This window comes from Lates calcarifer, linkage group LG12 (genome assembly GCF_001640805.2).
Source record: "Lates calcarifer isolate ASB-BC8 linkage group LG12, TLL_Latcal_v3, whole genome shotgun sequence".
Classification (NCBI taxonomy): Eukaryota; Metazoa; Chordata; class Actinopteri; family Centropomidae; genus Lates; species Lates calcarifer.
This window is the reverse complement of record NC_066844.1, coordinates 6,002,480-6,009,192: the sequence shown is the minus strand read 5'-3', so window position 1 is coordinate 6,009,192 and position 6,713 is coordinate 6,002,480.

Here is a 6,713-nt window from a genome sequence, read left to right as displayed (position 1 = left end):
GTTATGTCATAGCAGAACTGATAAAGAGATAATGAACTGTTTTCAAACAACTGCCACACACTGAAATGCCAAAACACTTGAAAAACTAATGAAGTGTATTTTATCCTTTGGCTTGATTATCAGTGGGAAAAAAGGAGAAATGTCAAGAGAATCGGAACAAAATGTTTTTGTGGTTAGTTTGACAAGAAAAGACCTCATCATTATCACCAGTGATTTTTGAGTAAATCAGTCAAATATTGATATAATGTTAGGTGTATTTTTTTATCTCTTTTCTGTGTTACTGCTTTCTACTTTATTATTTTATTGTAAATTAATGTTTATAACTGTTATAATGACAAGTGTAATATAAACAGTGTATATCAGATTATGTTTTATTTGCCAAGTACACTCACAGATACAATACAAGGAATATCACTTGGCAGGCTGCCGGCATAGGTGACACAACACAAAACTTAAGAGGCGAATATACATATATATTGTAAACTTTAAGATACAGGGCAATATAAAATGATGCTTCATATGTTATTACTGCGTAAATACTGCTCAACAAATGCCCAAATGTTTATGGATATTGCTCACAACTCTGTTGTCTATGTCAATAATTCAATTCAAGTCCAAAAATTGATAGTGTTATGGAGAATATTATTGCCAATCACAAGTCTCATGCTTGGAGTGTTGTAGTTTACAACTTTTATTAGACTTGGGCCAACAGTGGCGGCTTTACTACGAATCCATAAATTGACACAGAGGGACTCATCCAGTTCCTGCAGACTAAAGTTGTGGAGATTTATCAGGAGTGTCAGATTTATGCTTGGCTGATTTCATTCTCACCAATAAATCAGCACTGTTTATCTTACTTGCAGGCCGGACGTCACTCTGGTTAGTAGTGTATCTACTGCTGCTGTTCCCATCACTTTGCTGTCCCCTTATATCTCCCTAGAAACTCAAGTAATACATGTGAGTAGAAATGCCATTAGTAGATCAGCAGACTCAGCAGACAGAGACTGAGGTCTGCTCTGTCATAATGAGACTTATTTTGATGATTTCTAACTGTTCTAATACTTAGTTACTTTCTGAAGAATAGTTATTGTGACCTCTTTGAAAGCTAAGACTGTTTGCTGCCTTCACATTGTAGTAGAAAATAGTTTGAATTGAATCTATGGTGACTGATGTAGTCCTGTGGTTTCACTTCTGAGCTGAGACAACAAAACTTATTTCTGTCACACAGAATTATGTTTATTTATTTCATCAGACATCCCTCCTATCTCTGATTTTTTTTCCATTAATTACTCAATAATTTTTCTTTTTAACTTGATTTTTCAGGCCAAGTATTTAAAAAAAAAAAGGGTTTTTAAGGGTTTTTATCAACCACATATCTGGGAATGTGAACGACAGGTCTAATAAATTTCAAATAGAGAGAAAATATTCAGAATCACATAACTTTTTTGTCACCTGTCACTGTGTTTTAAGTGGGCATCGATGTTATCTTATCTGCTGTGGGAATTAAAGGAAGAGGTATGCTTAGCACTAAATGATCAGAGTAGTGTTTATCTGATCCAGTGAAGTAATTTATTATCTAGCTGCACTGATTGGACACATTCAGCACAACTGCAGCTTGGCAGGACTTAAACACAGTTTTGTGAGTCTGATATAAGATAATATCATGACCATTTCTGGGGCCTTGGGCAGGATTGTGCTTTAGAGGCCCCTCTCTGCATCTTAACCACCGAGTCATTTCCACAGCTTGATTCAATATATTACAGCTTTATGCAATAAATGAGGCGTGAAGAAGCCAGAGGATGAAAAACACACGTCTTGAAAATTTTCAAGAATTTATTGCTTCTAATTATCAGTCAGTACAAAGTCGATCTAATTGGCTCACTGCCAATTAATCTGAGCCACCCAAACAAGTTGTAAAACATGAAAAAACAAAAAGATAGCCAACAATAACAACATGGTAATATATTTTGTAGCTTCCTCAGAAACAAACAGTCCTGCAGTTGCAGGTGAAATGTTGCCTGAAATATTGACATTTGAATAGACAGGGAATGAGAAAATTTGTCCAATACTTTGATTTATGACCAAATACCTGCACAACGAATGTTCCCATCAGCTCTGTGTTTAGTGCAAACTATTAAATGTGTATTAATTAGCACTGAACACAAACTGTTTAGTGCTAATTACTAGTTTAAATGGTGAACATGGTAAACATTATACATCAGAGGGTTTGCATGGTCACTGTGATCGTGTTAACATGCTGAAATCAGCATTAAGCTCAGAGCACTGCTCTCTGTGTCTAAGTAAAAAAAGAAGTAGAGGAAAAGGTAAGGTGGTCTCAGCTCTCAATAGAAGCTCAGTTTTTAAGGCAAACAAATGCTACTGACAGACATGATGATATCATCATTAGTATCATTATATTCATTTGCAGTGGCAGATTTAAAAACACAATGAGAATGAAGTGAGAAATGAAAGTCTGTGTAGCCATTATTAGTTTCATGCTGTATTCAGTCATGCAAATAAAGTTTCATTAGGTTCTCATTAAGCTATACTTCTTCCCTCTTATGCTAACTTAACAAAAACTGTAATTACCTGTCTGAAAATATAACAAATAAATCAATAGTAAGGCAGGTACTGTAAAATGACAATGACTACTATATGAATGAATAAAGGCTTTTAGATTTCGTCTAACATCAGTTATGGTTTTATTCATATTTATTAGTGTTTTACAAGCTATTGGATTGCGTACTGGATGGTGGGAGCCTGCAGTTATATTTTGCTGCTCTCCACTGTTTCCTCTGCATTTCAGTGAATTATATGATTTTTTTTTTTTTTTTGTGGTTATTATGTCGACCCATAAAAAGCCCTATCAGTGTCTGAGGGATTTCATCCAGTTGGTAATTTGTCCTGTGTTGCCCTGGTAACCGACCACGCACAATAAAATAACAGCTGAACAGACAAAAGTTTAGCTGAGATTGCTGGCCTTTAAAAATGAAATGACACACAACCCTTGATGTTGATGTAAAGGTGTTATACAAGAGGACTCTGCCCCATTCTTATATGATACAATCACCAGTTTTATTGAGAAAACAAAACACGTTTTATGTCATGTAGATCTGTGCACATACTTATTTTATTTTCAGGCAGACAATCCCGACCGCTTCTCTGTAAATCATCACCTGAAAGCAAAGAGCACAGCCCTCTTGATTTATGTCTCTGTTGTACATTTCAGGCTTTTTCCAAGGATGCCTGTGAAAACAGTTGCGTAGTGAAAGGCCAAACATGTTCCTATGATAAAGATAGAGGAACTACTGCGAGGGGACTAATGAAAGATACATTATGGAAGATAAATAACCCTGTTGTATCTTCAGTGCATCATGTTGAATCAGGTCTTTTACTTTTTTGTGAGTTTAAACTTGATATTTCAGCACAGTTTATAGCACATATTACTTTGTTTGACAATGATTGTCAATCAAGCACATCAAGGACATTTACCATGATTCTCACAGAAGGAAGAATGAGCATAAAAACTTATCTACATACTTTTTTTTTCTTTACTTTTCTTTAAGAAACTGTTAAGAACCTGGAGGTCTCCTAAGCCTTAATCTTGGAAGCCCACTGTATGTGAAACATACATGCCAGATATGTCAAAACATGTAGCTTTTTATGGCACCTTGCTGCAGTAACAGTAGGTCATATCTCCTGCATTGGCACCTTAGCTATTATTTGTCAAACTTCACATAAGTTTAACCCTCAGTAAGTGTGTCAGAAGTGCACGCATAGCATGGCCAAATGTACGTGGAGCCACAAACGTAACACCTATTTGTGACTGCTGAACCACAACCACGTATATAATTATACTGCTGTAACGTCCTTCTCTCGTCTGGGATTTGCTTCCACTCAGCCCTGAGAGCATTAATGAGGTCAGTTATAGATGGTGATAGGTGTTAAGGCCTAGCTCACAGTGGGTGTTTCATTTCATCTCAGACATGATGGATGGGGTTGGGGTCGGGGCTCTGCGCAGGCCAGTCAAGTGCTTCCACATCAAACTGAGAAAACCAATTCTCTATGGAGCTCCCTTTGTGTGTGCAAGGGTATTGTTCAGTTGAAGCAGAAAGAGTCTTCCCTGAACTGTTGCTACAAAGTTGGAAGCAAACATTTTTCACCCCAAAAAAACAAAAAAACAAGAACAAATCACTGTGCTGTGCAAGTAGCCACTTGGAGGCAACACAACCATGTTAATAAACAGCTGCTGATTTACATATTCTACAAATACAGAGAAACATTAGCGTTCATCTGGAGTTGTTGTGTCCACTTATTAAATGCACATCTAACATTCACTCTCCTGAAGCTCTGTTTTACTCTCAACCAACTCCTGAGGGAAATATCTGGCTAAACACTCCTGCTATGCTCACCTGCTATAGTTGCTCTGTCTGGCTGCTGTTTGTAAAGAGCAGGTCGTGAACAGTGACTTTATCTGAGCTTTTTTTGCTGAAAACACCTGCCTGCTGCAGGTGGGAACAATAAGAGCAGTGAGAGTGAACCTGAACAGTAAAGATGTGGTCAGAACAAATGAGCTGAAAGAGGCTGTAATGCAAGGGAACTGCAGAGTTGGTTGATGGGAGTTCGTCTCCACAAACAACTCCTCTCATATACATGTAATATTTTTCTTCCCTTGCCAACATAAACATATTGATTAGTGCTTTTAATCGCAAATTAAAACTAATGGTCCGAGCCCAGCATATTGCTGTTCACATACTTTTGGCAATATAGTTTTTTTTTTTTTTAATACACTAATGCAGGGCCTGTTCAAAATTTGCCTGCTGGTAGAGTTTGGTTGCTTGTCCTGTGTTAATCCAACTTGCAGCTGCTGGAGCTAGCAGCCACTTTTCCACTTTTTTCTTTTTTTCTACTGATGTAGAAAAAAGACTTTTGATGTTTTCCCAAGATACACTCAACCAAATAACTTCGCAGTTGACACTGCACTTCCTATGGTCCTCAGCAATGCACCTGCAAAGTTTGAAGTTCACGGCTATCATGAAAATCAACAGACAGGTTTCTCAATTTATAGTTAGATGTCAGGGTCCAGGGAACATTTCACTCGTACTTACCAGCCTTTAATCTACAGTGTCAGATATAAAACTCTGTATTATGATTAATTGTTGGATACTACACCTGCTTAACTGATGGGTGCTGTATCAAAATAAATTTGGTTATAAATGACAGCCATGTCATGCATCTATACACAATACTCTTTGTTCTTTGTGGAGGTGTGTACAGTCAAGTGTCTGTAACCTGAACTTATTGTGCCCTCTGTTGGCGACCTCCAATAAAGACTGATGTATTTTTTTTGTTTCTTTGAGTGATTTGCTTTCAGAGCTCCACTTTTCAGGTAAACACAACACTTGCACTCTGTGTTTTATCAAAGGCCTATAAATGACTATCGCTGCCTCTTGCCATGACTGCATCGAACATTCAGATTATTTTCATTTTTTATGTGTTGTATTGAATAGGTACTGACACTGTAATTGTTCATATAAAGCTTAACAGTTGCCTGGTTCTTGTTAGTTGTTCTCTAGATGACGTAAAAAAAAACAGGACTGGGATGAACTTGTAGTTCTCAGATAAAAACAGTGTTTGCTCACGCAGGTTCATCCTTTGTATCACCTGCAGCATTTGACCGAGACAGAACCCAGAAGTGGGCAGTAATCAGCTCAGACTATTGTGATACTGCACGGCTAGATTAACGTTCTATAGACTTTTAGTTTTTCACTTCAGTTTATTTCCACAGACCACCATCATCATCATCCTCATCATCACTGCACATGCTCCATCAGCCTCAGTTTTAGATAGAAACCTACAATCAGGCATCTGATGGAGACATGAACACAACTGAGCTGACACCAGCTTGGGTTTTATCTCAGAGTTATCAAACTTTTAATAAAAGTCTCAGAGACAGAGAGTTTAGACGATGGGACAGATGAACTAACATCCACAACGAACAGCTGAAAAATCCACCAAAAATCAAGTCAGAGACACTTCTGAACTCCCATTGCCCCCTAGGTAGTAATCACTTGACGACTGTGTCTGTGAGTGGTGTGGTTCACAGTGAAAATCAACAGACAATAACAACCTGATTTTGCAGCTCCTCTCAGCACAGCTTTAAAGCTTCATCCAGCTCATTGTTTTGGTCCAACAAATTTACTGCCTTGATTCATTTTCAGTCAAAAACCGACCGTACACTACCTGCTCAACTCAGTGGAGAATTCAGCAGCTAAAGATCCAGATATTTCCCCCTAGAGTTGATAGAGACCAGGAAGCTATGGAACAGAAGCTCAGCTCCGAGTGGATGATAATGTTGGTCCATATCAGAATCTGTAAATTGGATGCCATATCAATTTAAAAGCTGATAATGTGTCACACAAAACATTTAGATGCACAGAATATTCCGTTTTTTGCCCTTACTTCAAAAAAGATACCATTCCTGCTAAGCTGCTTACATGGCTAATGAGGCCAGAGAGCTCCATAAAGAAATGGTTTTCTCAGTTCGACATGGAAGCACTTGACTGGCCTGCACAGAGCCCTGACCTCAGGCCCATCCATCATGTTTGAGATGAAATGAAACACTCACTGTGAACCAGGCCTTAACACCTATCATCATCTGTAGCTGACCTCATTATTGCTCTCATGGCTGAATGGGAGCAATATCCCGCTAT